The sequence below is a fragment of the Dipodomys spectabilis genome, unplaced genomic scaffold (genome assembly GCF_019054845.1).
Source record: "Dipodomys spectabilis isolate Male_0828 unplaced genomic scaffold, ASM1905484v1 ptg000196l, whole genome shotgun sequence".
In the NCBI taxonomy this organism is placed as follows: Eukaryota; Metazoa; Chordata; class Mammalia; order Rodentia; family Heteromyidae; genus Dipodomys; species Dipodomys spectabilis.
Window position 1 is genome coordinate 41,874 of NW_024870873.1, and position 15,291 is coordinate 57,164.

Genomic DNA, 15,291 nt, shown 5'->3' on the forward strand with positions numbered 1-15,291 from the left:
GTGAGACAGTGGTGATAATGCCCAGGACCAGGTGAGCATTTTGGTGATGATTGGGCATGGTGTGTCATTCTTTATCAATATGCTGAGGGGCCATGGACATGAAGAGGAGGCCTCAATGCCTCCTGGGGTCATTCAGACTACACAGATATAAGCCAGCTAATCTTCCTCTCACTTTCCCAGCATGGAGTTATGGGCCTTGCCTGGAAGGGGACTCATGCCCAAGTATGGACAGCTACCACACAACATCCAGTTGTGTCCTCTACATTGTTACTACATTGAGAGCAGTGCAGCACAAATCACATGGAACATGTCTAAATCATTAAAGGGATGGGAAAGTGGTTCTATGTTATATGGACCAAGACAGACAGAGAACACCATATAAGTTCCCTTTCAGAGTCCCCACTTCTGTTCAATGGCCAAGAGAACATACAGGAAAACCTCCAGAAGGAGGAGCTATGTTCCTAACCTGGACCCTTCACTGCATGATTTCCCAAAGCTTATGGATACAATGAAACTAAATCTCTCCAAGATGAGACACAAAGTCTCTCAGAGACCATTGCCCACATCTGTGAGGAGAGCATAGGAGGTAAAATGGACTGTCAGGGGAGGGGAATAGCCACAGAGCGTCTCCGTGACATCTCTGGCATCCAGTATTCAGATAATTAGGGAAAGGTTATGAAAGCTTATTTGGTGTGGATAGTGAATCATTGCAGCAGGTGGCACAGAGGATGGGAAAGCGAGTTGAAGAGTACATGGGTCCCATCAAGAGAGCTGGACATTATGTTGGATATGTTACATGATAGCCTTTGCTAATGCCAGGTCTTAGACAAGTGTTATACTACAGCGACTCTGCTGTCTACTACCACAAATGCATGGAAGAGAGATAGAAACTTGCAGGGAGCCGGGACAAACGCCATTACAAGATGGCGCCCGCTTCCTTTCAGCCTAGAAGTAAACAACTCCATATTAGGCAAGTGCTTGGCGGGGCTGCGAGTCCCCAGCTGTGCGCATGCGCCATCATTATGAATCCTGAGCCAATCCCGTGGCACCTGGTGACGGTGGAAGGCGGACAGCCAATCCTGAAGCGACCCGTGTTCCAAACCCTATATAAGCGGCTGCATTTCCTTGCTCGCGCTCAAGCTCTCCCTTCAACTAAAAGGCTCTCCAATAAAGTGTGATCTGAGAAGACTCCTGGTGTGGTGGTCGTTCTTCCTCACTGGCCGAGAAGGCGTTCGCCGCAGAAACTTGATACAGTTGCTGACATCACCAAGATCATCCTAAGGAAGAACTTCATAGACATTATCATCTGATTGTGTGTGGAGTCTGGGGTGGGGGGAGGTGTATGTGTGGACACTAGGGATTCAACTTCTGAGCCTTTTTTGCTCAAGGCTTGTACTATAGCTCTTAAGCCACAGCTCCACTTTCAGCTTTTTTGATATTTTATTGGAGTCTCACAAGTATTTACTTACAAGATAAACTTTAATTATGAGGTGATATGATTTTAAGGATGATATACTACTATGCAAATGCAATAAATAAAAATGGGAGGTAAAAAGACACTCTAAGGACTATATAGGAAGTTTTATGAAAGCCATGAAAGTATATCTAAAAAAAAGTGTTATTAGTGACTTAAACAGCAGTGCTAAATTTTTTGTCCTGGATAAATGAATGCAGTCAGTTATTTCTGTTTAAATGTATAAGGTTATTTTTCTCTTTTTACTGTTTTTAATCCATACTATTAATATTAATAGGTGTAGGAGACTCAAGCTGAGCTGTTGAACCTGGAAAAGGTTTGAGAGGTTGGAACACCACCTCAATAGTACTCAGAAAGCTGAGAGCTGACCATGGAAAGGTTAAAACACAGCTCTGTGAAGTAAGCCATGCCCAAAGAAATATAGGTCCCATGGTTTCCCTTATTTGAAACAACTAGTATATGTCTGAGACAAACAGAAACTGTCAGACAAGTTGATGTTAGGTGAAATGAATCCCAAGATAAGGATTCAAATGTTTTTTTTCTTTCTTTCTTGAGATTGTTTCCAACATATTTATTTATTTATTTATTTATTTATTTTTGGATCTGGTCGTGGGGCCTGAACTCTGGGCCTGGGCGCTTTCCCTCAGCTCTTCAGCTCAAGGCTAGCGCTCTACCACTTGAGCCACAGCACCACTTCCGGCTTTTTTTCTTTTTGCTTACGTGCTGCTGAGGAATCGAACCCAGGGCCTCATGCATGCAAGGCAAGCGCTCTACCACTGAGCCACCTTCCCAGCCCCTCCAACATATTTATAAAATGATTTCTTTGTTGCTTTGTATGTACCTCCCCCATGGTATTAGCCCTGCTTTCACTGTATTTGATGTTGGTATAATTTGTGGAAAGGAAGGGAAGAAAAACAAATTGTTTAAATAGGGATACTGGTGGATCCATTGCAACAATGAGATGTACAACACGTTATGTCGAAAAGCGAACTTTACAACTTTGGAGGGGGGGTAGGAAGAGCGGGAGGGAGGGGTGGGGGGAGGAATGGAGGGAGGGATGGGAGATGGGAAGGGATAGGAAGGGAAAACAAAGGAGGAGGCAACAATGCTTGATAAGAAATGTACTCATTATCTTGCCCATGCAATTGTAACTCCTCTGTATGGTATTTTCACAATAAAAAAATCAAAAAATAAATAAATATATAAATAGGGTTACAGGTGACCCCATTACAACAATGAAATGTATAAGATGTTATGTTGAAAAACAAACTTTACAACTTCGGTGGGGGGTAGGGGAAGGGAAGGGGGGTTGAGAGGGGAAGGGATGGTAAGGGGAAACAAAGGAGGAGGCAAGAATGCTTGATAAGAAATGTACTCACTATCTTGCCAATGTAATTGTAACTCCTCTGTATGGTATTTTCACAATTAAAAAAAAAAAAAGCATACCTCTGGAGAGGGTTAAGCTATTGCCCCCTTCCATAGTGCTTTAAAGGCCTTGAAGCCTGGGAGGTAAAAGAATTGACAATTTAACCTAGGAAGCTAGATAAAATAGATCAAATGTCTGGATTTTCTCTAGGTTGCATTCTCCTTTCTCAAAACAAAAAGGGAACCAGTGTTTCTCACTCATTGTGGTGGCTCTGATTGCAATATAGAAGCTTCATTTTTGCATGTATCCATGGTAACCTTCCCAGTGTGAATTCAAATAAATATGATTGCTTGTGTGACCTGGGGCCCAGGAGCCAGTAAGCCTTGGGACCCTGGGTCCTCATTGATTTTTTTTTCTTTTTCTCTATACCTGTCTATTTTCTAATTTTCTTCAGCTTGGTATCCTATTGCACTGCCTTGGGTTGCAATTAGCAACAAATATGAATATTCTTGAGTTGTAAAACATAAAAGACTTACAAACTTTCTTATCCCAGATGGCTTCAAACCACAATCCTCAGATTTAAGCCTTCTGAGTAGGATTACAGGCATAAGCCACTGGCAACCAGCATGCATCTGAAGACTTGATGTCAGTGAGATCTTTCTTGGGGAATGTCTGCACATCTCAGTCCTCCTCAGCTCTGTTCCTTCCTGTTGCCCAAACAGAGTCAAACACTTTCACTCCTTTATGTTCAAAATCCTTGAGGTTAGTGAACTGACTTGCCTGCCATGTACCTCCTTTGTATAAATACAATAATGGATTTTACTCTTTACCATCGATTAACTAAATTAATTGGGATCCACACAGAGGTGACATGTCCTTTTCTGGATTGCACACCGTACACCTATGTTTTACTTTATCTAATAAAGTTAACATAACTTGTTTGAGGTTTCTTAGTTCCCATATTTCTTCCTTCTCATCCCTCTTTCCCTTGCACAGAGGGAAGAACCATTTGGAATTGTGAAGAATGAGTTTTTAGTCATTTTCTGAAAAGCTTTGCCATTGGATCCTGATTTCCAAGTCCTGAGTAACTGGCCTGTAAAGCCTTGTTCTTTAATCTCTCCTCAGCTGACACAAATGACCATATATGTCTAAAAAAGGCTTTGGGAAATGAGTTCAGGTTATCAGTTAGGAATCCTTATTACCTGGTCACTGCACATAAGTTGTTTTTGTTTTTTTTCGTTTTGTTTTGTTTGAATAGTGTACAATTAGTACCACAATTAGACTTCCAAGTATTTTTTTTTAATTCAAAGCTAGCAGGCTCTCTTATTTGAACCACAGATCAACTTCAGCCCCACTCTCTTTATCTTTTGGTAGTAAATAGGACAGAAGTGTCTCACAGGAAACCAAGGGCACTACACAGTATCCTCAAATCTGAGGACTGTGGTTCACAGCCAGCCTGGGCAGGAAAGTCAATGAGCCTCCTATTCCCAACTAATCAGCAAAAAGAAGTGGAACTGTGGCTGAAGTGGTAGAGCAGCAACCTTGAACATAAAAAAAGCTAAGAAAAAGCTAAGAAAAAAAGTTTTAAAAAATGTAAGTGAAAAATAGATCTAGCACTAAGACAACCACAAAATAAATTTTTTTAAAAAGTGCAAGAGAGCAGAAAGAGTCTTAAAAATGATAAAAATTAACAAGAAACTGGTGGCTCACATTTGAAATTCTAGCTACTCAAAACACTGAAATCGAGCGTTACTATTCCAAGGCAGCCAGGACAGGAAAGCCCATTTTGTGTGTGTGTGTGTGTGTGTGTGTGTGTGTGTGTGTAAAAAGCCCATTGTGTGTGTGTGTGTGTGTGTGTGTGTGTGTGACTGTGTGTGTGTTCCTTTCTGGGATATGATCTACAAGTTTTTACTTGACCATTTCCAATGTTTTGGAGGTTAATTTGAGATAAGAGTCTCATGAACTTTCCTTGTCCCCTGACAATGAATCGCAATCAGTATAAGTCAGGACCTTGTGGGAGTGTCTATATTTACCTCCTACTAACCACCAAAACCAAAAAATGAACCAAATTGCAAATGTTACTAAAGTTTTAGAGCATTCTATCTTTCAGCAAGATTGGTGAGGCCCTAAAAACAAGACAGAGAACCAACAAATAAATAAATGTATGTGAAAAAGAAAAGAGCCAATTAGTTTTTTATAATATAGACTCATATCTTTAATCCAAGCTGAAATGTAAAGATCACAGTTCGAATCCAGCCTGGGCAGGAAAGTCCAACTAACTTCTTTTTGAGTGTTCTAGACATGGGCTTGAACTTGAGGGTTTTTACTCAAGTTTAAAAATACTACTTCCTGTATCATGTGCTTAATTGGAGATGAGACTGATGGACTTTCTAGCCCAGGCTGGCTTTAAACTGTAATCCTTAGATTTTAGGATACTGTGTAGTGCCTTGGTTCCCATGGGACTCTTATCTACTATTAACCACTAAAAGAAAAATAGAGGCGGAAGTTGAGCTGAGGCTCAAGTAGTAGAGCCTGCTAGCTTTGAAATGAAAAACAAAATACCCAAAACAAAACAAAACAACCCTCAGCGACAGTCACTAGGCCTTGAATTCAAGCCTCCCCCCCCCAAAAAAAAGACCTCAAGAGTTGAGTTTTTGTTCCTGCTAGCTTTGAGCAAAAAACAAAAGGCCAAAAATCTCATGGACAGTGAAGTAGTGTGGCCTAAATGTAGAGCCTGCTAGTTTTGATCTAAAAAAAACAAGCCAGGTGCCTCTGGCTCATGCCTGTGATCCTTGCTACTCAGGAAGCTTAGATCTGAGAATCACATTTGGAAGCCAGCCTCGGCTAAAAAGTCCCCTGGTAACCAATATACAAGGACACGTGCACCTCCATGTTTATTGCAGCACTGTTCAAATAGCTAGGATATGGAAACAACCCAGATGCCCCACCACAGATGAATGGATCCAAAAATTGTGGTATCTATACACAATGGAATATTATGCAGCCATTAGAAATGACAAAATAATGGCATTTGCAGGGAAATGGATGGAGCTAGAAGGAATCATGTTGAGCGAGGTAAGCCAAGAGCAAAGAGACAAACGGTACATGGTCTCCCTGATAAGTGGATGCTAAATCCAAAATGTTAGGTGATACGACAAAACTAACAGGACTTAAGAAACAAAGAACTCCCACTCATCTGGTTGAACCACTACTAAATATCCCTATGCTGCTGATCACATGTATGGTGTATAACATGTGAACACCGTTATATGTTATAGACTGTGATAGACAATTTGCTCCAGGAAAGTTAGAATGAACTTGTGACTTTAAATGAGCATCATTATTCCACAATACTGTGAAATTCCGGAAATTATGTAATCACTTAATCACAATCAAAAAAAAAAAGAACCTCGGGGAAGGTAGGGAACGAAGGGATGGTAGGGGGAAAACAATGGAGGGGGTAACATGTTCAAGAGGAAGTGTACTCATTACCTCACTCATGTAACTGTAACCCTCTGTATAGTATCTTTACAATAAAAAAAAGTCCCCTGGTGACTGTTTTTTCCAACTAAGTAGAAGTGGCACTGTGTCTGAAAATAGTAGTGTGCCTGTTGTGTCCCTGACGGACAGTTCCTAGGCATTGAGTTCAAGCCCCACAACTGACAATATCAATAAATTAATTAATTAAATACTGAGCATAAATGAGTAGGCCCTAATAATAAAGGACATGAACTTTGAAAAAGGGGGAAGGGACAATCAAATAAATGAAAAGGTAGAAAAGGAGCATATTAAGGTTTTCTAAATCAAAACTGTAATTCTACCTGCTCAGATTACTGAAAACTGAGGACTGTGGTTCAAAGCCAGCCCAGGCAGGAAAGTACAGGAGACATATTTTACTGTGTTCAGTATGGGGGCTTGAACTTGCTATGTTTTGCTCATGGCTACAGGTCTACTTCTTCCAACCTCTTGGTGTTTATTAGAGATAATTGTCTCATTGACTTTCTTGCACAAGACTGGCATTGAAACATGATTCTCAGATTTCAGTCCTTTCTGTAATGCTCTTGACTTTCTATTGATATTCTAATCTCTTATTAACCACAAAAAATGCAAAAGTTGAGCTATGGCTCAAGTAGTGAAACCAGCTACTATTAAGGTAAAAATAAACCTCAAGGAAAGTCATCATGACTTAATTTCAAGACATAAGAACCACCACTCAATTAAAAAAAAATAGAACCTCAGTCACTGTGACCTGAGTTTAAGCCCTAGAAAAAGAGCTGCAAAAAAGAAAAACAGCCTGTAGTTTACCTGTGGTCAAAGTTGTAGGGCATGGTAGTTTCAAGGGAAACAAAAAAAACAGCATAAGAGCTAGCGCCTAATAACAAATGCCAAAAAGAAAGAAAGAAATAATAAATAACTGAAAAGGTGAAAGAAGAGGTAATTAAAGATTTGTAAATGTTGACTCACACTTATAATTCTGAATCTTAAGGAATCGGAAATCTGTAGATCATGGTTCAAAGCCATACTGGACAGGAAAGTCCATGAAACTTGCTTCAGTGTGTTCAGTCGAGGGACTTAAAATTGAAGTGTTTTGCTCAAGGCTACAGCTCTACTATCTTCCACCTATTAGGTTGACTGGAGATAAGAGTCTCATTGACTTTCCTGCCCAGGCTGACTTTGAACTCTGATCCTCAGATTTCAAGCCTCTCTGTACTGCCCTGGACTACCCATGGGATTCTTGCCTCATATTAATCACTTAAAAAAGGCAGAAGTTTAGCTGTGGCTCAAGTAGTAGAGCCATCTACCCTTCAGTTAACTAAGTAAATCAATAAAACCTCAGAAAGAGAGGAGAGGAATGAGAGTGAAAGACAGAATGTCTTACAATAAGCAAAAGGAAAGAAATGTATATATCACCTGGAAGAAATAATTGTATTGTCAAAGCTTATAGAATTGTATTGTCAAAGCTTATAGAATTCACAAACTTTATCGACCATAATAATGACAATTTGCATTGTGAAGGTTAAAATATGTTTGTGACTTCAACTAAATATCACTATTCCACAATATTCTGAAATAAGAGAAATTTAGGTAATCACCTAATCTCAATAATAGTAAAAATCTCAGAAAGAGTCACCAGGCCTTAATTTCAAGCTCCGGCCAAACACACACACACACACACACACACACACACACACACACACACACACACACACACACACACACAGAGCAGGAGCCGAGTTCTCACACTCGGAGCAGAAGCCAAATGAAACAAAAAGTAGACTGTAGTAGACCTATGGCTTAAGTAATAAAGCAAGCTGCTTTTAAGAGAAAAGAAAAGAAAACCTGAGTATGAAGGCAAGGCCCTAAGCCCCTGACTCCTCCCAGAATGGAAATCAGTCATGGAATCCAACAGTTTGTGCTTGTTCTTGGGATCACAGCTGAACGTGCCCCTTCAGTTCTAGGCCCTCCTATCAAAAATAGAAGGTAGGCTTGTTCTTGGCTTCTGGCACAAGTACCTTGTGTAGAGGAAGCCCCTCCTCTTGCTTCCTGTATCCCAGGGTTCAGCCTCTCTTGTGAGTCAAGGTGGGAGGTGGATGGCAGTGTGACAAGAGGTTCCAAATAGAGTGGCAGCTGTGCTAATTGACTTGAGGCTGACAGCTGGATGCCAGGGCTAAGTGATAACAGGTAGTGATAACAGTTGGAGCACCTACTGGCTCTGCCTATCAAGTCCACCCCATCTCCTCTGCCCCTGTAACAACCAGAGGTTTAAATGGGGATCTGAGTTGGCTGTGTCAGATTCCTGCTCCCCAGCCCTACCTGTTTGCCTCTGTGTACACCACTGCTGAGGACATGCATCCAACTGCTCTGCAGCCTTACACCATGAGGGAGATCGTGTACATAGAGGCAAGCCACAGTGGCAACCAGATTGGCCCAAAGGGGAGCATGACACTGGCCTAGGATCCTAGTCTCAAATTTAGGGGGATGAGGAGGAAGAGGATAGGGTTGGAGGGTGCAGATGGTAGTGGTCATGTCTAGGCTGAGGTAGGTGGGGCTCCATAGTAGTCCCTAACCTCCTGGAAATCAAGTCCCCCAGATAGTTTCCCCAATTTCCCTAATTTGTGTGGCCCAGGTGGGTGTGGTTTTTTAAGCAAGGCTGGGGTGGTTTCAACTCTCTTGCATGTCTTAGTCTTACCTGAGACTCAAGTCATTGTACTTAGTTTCCTGGGAATAGACTAATGCATTTTTGGTCTGATTTGAATGAAAGGAGTGCAGTGTCTTTGAGCTGACAGATACAGAGGATTCCCTTTTTGTCAGCTGATGAGTATCAGATAATTGAGAACAGTTCGTCCACCTTAATGCAAATTTCTCTGAGTTTTCATGCCCTATCTCAGTTCCCTTAAGTTGGGTGTTTTCTAAATCAGTGGTTGTCGGTGTATGCTCTGAGGACCCTTGGGGTTCTGGAGAGCCTTCTAGCTGAGTCTTCAAGTTACTGCTTTGGCAACTTCATGTCCATATAAGGCCAGGTTCTCGTCATAGAATCCAAACAGAATATGGTATCCCATAAGATGGAATACTCATAGGAGAACACAGATGTCTTCTATTCAGCCAGATAGCAAAGAGATTAACAAAACTAAAATACCATCAATTTTTGTGCTTTTTTTAATTTAAAAAATCTAATTTTTTTACAAAAATATTTGTGTCAACAGGACTTGGGTTTCTTATAGTTATTTTAAAGTCCATTGTTTGGACAGTTAACATTCTAGGCCATAATACACTTCTATTTCCATCTCAGTTTTGGGAAATGCTAAGCCATGAGCACAACATTGACTGCACTGGCAACTACTATGTAGACAGCAGCTTACAGCTGCAGAGAATCGAGGTGTATTACAATGAGGCAGCTAGTGAGTATCTCCCATCTGGCTTCCAATACCGTGGCAGAATAGGTCCCCGAGGAATACTAATGACAAGGAAGGAGTTCCTGCCTTTCTTAGGGTGGTATTGTAGTTCGAATTTGGGGCCTCGATCTTGTAAGTCAAGTGCTGTATCCACCTGAGCCACTCCACCATATATTTTGAGTATACACTTGTGAATTTCCTCAGGAAAGCCTTTTACTGAATTCCCCCTACCTGTACTTGCTGAGTAGCCACACCTGGATTTTTTTTTTTTTTTTGTCATGGGGCTTCTACTCTGGGCATAGGCATTGTCCTTCATCTCTTCAGTCTTTCTTTTCCTTTTATTATCAGGGGATCCTTTTTTTAGAACTCTCTGGGCTTCTGGGATGAGTCCTTCTAGCTTAGTTTAATTCATTAATTCTGCTTGTTGTAACATATTTGGAAATTTTAAGTTTTTATGTTTACTATGCATGAGCTGCAAAACCGCTTGTGAAGTTGTAGGAGTTTTTGGACGCAGCGTCACATCAGATGATAGATTGATTGGGGCATCACCCACATTTAATCTTTGGTCCTAGTCTTTATTATTTAAAGAAGCCCTCTCTATTGGACTGGAAAGAAACAACATGCTCTGTTCACAGATTAATAGAAAAATAGCCAAAATGAGAATAAAAGCAATGTACAGCCAAGAAGAATATAGTAAGAATAAAGTTAGAGGCTATAAAGGTGCAGCCAAGTGTATGGGAAGCCTTGAACCAACACCCCCGTCCTGCAGGCATGCTTCCTTAAAGCTCTTTGTCTAAGGGGATCTCATGCAGACTCCGCAGGAGGTGGCATGGCACCAACTATTTCAGGTAGTTTCTTGGAGATGAGAGTCTCCCATAATTTCCTGCCCCAGCTGGCTTCAATCTGCGATCCTAAGATCTCAGACTTTTGAGTAGCTAGAATTTCACCCTTCGGCAACCAGAGCCCAGTTGCATTGCCCTCTTTAAAATACAGATTAAATTTCTAAAAAAAATTTTTTAATTGAAAATTTTAAAATTGTAAAGAGGGATGTTCAGTCACTAATATATATGTGAATAGTCCAAATCACAAAGCATAAATAAAGTGTCTCACCCTGAAATCTATAACACTTCTGGACTTCAGCATTTTGAATATGAATACCTAGCCAACAATAAATTCTTTTTAAGGTTTTTAAAGTAAAAAACATTGTTGTGATGTAGAAAAACCCAATAATAATGTGTAAACACTGCTTTTAAATGATTCATATTGTCTTTCCTAATACAAACAGCCTTTCTGAAGTCTACAGAGTAGATTTTCAGTTTTTGTAACTGTCAATGTGAAATTCATTTAATTTTATATAAAGAGTTTCCATTCTACATTATTGTATACAAACAGAATCATAGATAATTGGTTTTCCTCTGTAATAAACAAATGAAAAAGTGCAAACAAAAGGACAGAGCTATTTAATGTATTTGAGTTCTATGGATCTACATTTGGGGATGTCCCCACCTTGGTATTTTGTGTTAATATTGCTTAAGTAAGATATAAGACTTTAATCTTGTGGTTCCTTGGTTGAGAGTTGTTGTGTGGGATTGTGTCACTCCTATGAACAGTATTTTATGTTGTGTCTTTATTAGATTCTATATATCAGGCAGGATGGCCAGTTTTCTTCATGTGATTGTTTAGGAAGGGGGCAGTCTCAAACTCATGTTTATATCATTTTAACTGATATCCCTTTTGAAAAATCAGGTTAAATGGCAAATTGCAAGTAATTGCCCAAAGTTGCTCTGAGTATTTGAATACAGGGAAATGTGCTATTGAGATAACAATTATTGAAACATTATAACACAAGAAATATGTATTTTATGTATTTTCCCTAGGAAAGCATTATACTTGAATTCCCCCTACATCTACTTGCTGAAGAGCCACACCTGGCTCTTTTGTTTTGCTTGTTTGTTTTTTTTGTCGGCAGTGGCGCTTAAACTCTGGGCCTATGCACTGTGCCCCAACTCTTCTGTTCAAGACAAGCAGCCCTACCACTTAAGCCACAGTGCTATTTCTGGTTTTCTATTAGTTTATTGGAGATAAGAGTCTCACAGACTTTCCTGCCCAGGCTGGCTTTGAACAGTGATCCTCTGATCTCCAACTCCACAGTTGCTAAGATTATAGGCATGAGCCACTGGTGCTCTGCACCTAGCTACTTTTAATTAGGGAAGGGAAGGGATAGGGAGAACAACAAAGGAGTGGGTAACAATGTTCGACAATAAATGTTCTCATTTCCTTACTCATGTAACTGTAACTCCTCTATACAGCACCTTTACAATAAAAATAAAATTAACAAAAAAGAGAAAGGTTCTTACTGATAGGCAATGATGACTCACACCAGTAATCCTAGCTACTCAGGAGGCTGAGAAATGAGAATCATGGTTCAAATCCAGCCTGGGCAGGGAAGTCCCTGAGACCCTTATCTACAATAAACAACTCAGAAAACTGAAAGTGAGACTGTGGCTCAAGTGATAGAGTGCTAGCCTTGAGCTGAAGAGCTGAGGGACAGCACCCAGGCCCAGAGTTCAAGCCCCACCATGAACAACAACAACAAAAAAATGTGTTGTCATCTTTCTTTTGCCCCATTAGACTCAAAGCCTGATGCTCATCTTTGCCCCCTGAGTAGCTGAGATTTCAGCCACCATGCCCAAAGCAAAGGAATGAAATGCATGGAAATCGACAACTGCAAACGTCCTTAAAGTTGCTGAAGCCTCTTGCATGGTGATTCATTCTCAAGATATCTTTTCTGTTTCCATGTCTGAAATGCTGTAATTTCTGTAATGAATGCTGAGAGCCACTTAGAATCATAAGCTCTGCCCCTAAGCTCCTTCTCAAGTATAGGCCTAAGTCAAATCTTGTTCCCACAGGCAACAAATATGTTCCTCGGGCCATCATGGTGGACGTAGAGCCTGGCACCTTAGACTCAGTAGGATTGGAACCATAGAGTTTCAGACCAGACACTTCATATTTAGTATGTCAGCATGGTCCATGGAAGATGACTAACAGGCACCCCTCCTTCCTAACATCCAGGCACTCCAGTTCCCAGTGCTGAGCTGAGCCTTTATCCATCTAGATATCATCCTCACCTAACCCACCTATTTCAGTCCACGGGAGTCATGACCCTGGCCACTCAATCAGCACAGATAAGTGCCAGTCTGCAAACAGCCTCTGAAGGGAATGAACAGCGAGCAGGGAATGCCTCCAACAAGGTTTCAGCACTGCTGGCCATTTCAAATACCTGGCAATAACAGGGAACCACTTCAGGACACCAGAAATCAAAGCACAGCTATGTATGAGCAAGGTGCAGACAAATGCTTGCAGCTTAGCTTCCCTCTGACCATTCTGTTCTCCTGTTCCTCCTGTGAAAGTAAGTACTTTTCCAGTATTGAGGCAGGCTCTGTTCATTTTTTTTTTGGTCGGTTGTGGGGCTTGAACTCTGGGCCTGAGCACTGTACCTCAGCTCTTCAGCTCAAGGCAAGCACTCTACCACTTGAACCACAGCATCCCTTCTGGCTTTTTCTGTTTATGTGGTGTTGAGGAATCGATCCCAGGGCCTTGTGCATGTGAGGCAAGCACTCTACCACTGAGAGCCCTTCCCATCCCCAGGCTCTGTTCATTTTTAGAAGTACGTGGTTTGGGTTAAAATGTATCTTCCTCCACATTGTCTTTACTTTCTTTAGAACCTGGGTGATTGTAGGGTCCCAGATACATTGAAAACATTTCCTGGGGGCTAGGAAGGTGGCTCAGCAGTACAGTGCTTGCCTTGCATGCATGAGGCCCTGAGTTTGATTCCTCAGCACCATATAAGCAGGAAAAAAAGCCAGAAGTGGTGCTGTGGCTTAAGTGGTAGAGCACTAGCCTTGAGCTGAAGAGCTGAGGGACAGTGCCCAGGCCCAGAGTTCAGGCCCACGACTGGACCCCAAAAAAGAAAACATTTCCTTTATTTCACCGAAGTGTATCTAAACTAATAGCCAAAGTTGCTCAGAGGAGCCTATAGTCTTCACAATGCATATAGCACAGTCATTATTCCTGGAGTATGTGTCTCATCATGTCTTTGTGTCTGATAGGCCAGAACAGGGCAGGCAATAACTGGGCCAAGGGCCACTACACAGAGGGAGCCGAGCTGGTGGAGTCAGTGCTGGAAGTGGTGAGCAGAAAGGTGTGGCTGTCTCCAGGGTTTCTAGCTGGCCTACTTCCTGGGAGGTGGCACCAGGTCAGGCATGGGCACCCTGATTCTCAACAAGATCCGAGAGGAGTTCCCAGACAGCATCATGAACACCTTCAGTGTCATGCCCTTGCCCAAGATGTTGGACACTGGCACCTTAGACTCAGTGAGATCAGAACCATTTGGCCAGAGTTTCAGACCAGACAACTTCATATTTGATATGTCATCATAGTCCATGGGAGATGGCTAATAGGCACCCCTCCTCCCTAACATCCAGACACTCTAGTTCCCAGTGCTGGGCTGAGCCTTTATCCACCTAACCCTATCATCCTCACCTAACCCTACAACACCATCTTGTCTGTCCACCAGTTGGTGGAAAATGCAGATGAAACATTCTGCATTGACAACGAGGCCCTGTATGACATCTGCTTTTGCACCCTGAAGCTGCCCATGCCCACCTATGGAGACCTGAACCACCTGGTGTTGGCTACCATGAGCAAGGTCACCACCTGCCTGTGCTTCCCTGCCCAGCTGAATGCAGACCTGCGCAAGCTGGCTGTGAACACGGTGTCCTTCCCCTGCCTGCACTTCTTCATGCCTGGCCTTGCATCCCTGACTAGCCGTGTCAGCTAGCAGTACAATGCTCTTCCAGTGCCCAAGCTCACCCAGCAGATGTGTGACACCAAGAACACGATGGTCACCTGTGATCCCCGCCATGGCTGCTACCTGATAGCGGCTGCCATCTTCCGAGGCCTCATGTCCATGAAGGAGGTGGATGAGCAGATGCTCAACTTGCAGAACAAGAACAGCAGCTACTTTGCAGACTGGATCCCCAACAACGTGAAGACACTTGTGTGTGACATCCCCCCACATGGCCTCACGATGTTGGCCTCAGTCATTGGCAACAACACGGCCATCCAGGAACCCTTCAAGCACACCTCAGAGCAGTTCAGTGCCATGTTGCAGCACAAGACATTCTTGCACTGGTATACAGGCGAGGGCATCGATGAGACGGAGTTCACTGAGGCTGAGAGCAACATCAACGACCCAGTGTCCAAATACCAGCAATGCAAAGATGCCACTGCTGATGAACAGGGGGAATTTGAAGAAGTCTTGTGGAAGAAGAGGTTTAAGACTTCCCATTGCTAGCAGTGCTACAGGAATGCCAGAGCCTGCCTACTGCTTCTCAAATAAATGGTGCTTTCCTGAGCTACTTTGTCTGCAGTGGGACCTTGCTATGTATCATCATGCTCAGCCTTCTCTGTCAGGAACTCACTGATGGTGAATGTAAAAATGCAAATTTCTTTTAAATATGATTGTTTTAAAACCCTATTTGTATAAATAAAGAAGT

General features: G+C 42.1%; 1 pseudogene; it reads left to right on the forward strand.

The window, feature by feature from the left end:
• The first annotated feature begins 8,717 nt into the window (after positions 1 to 8,717).
• Positions 8,718 to 15,089, forward strand: LOC122121731 (annotated as a pseudogene).
• Positions 15,090 to 15,291: the final 202 nt, after the last annotated feature.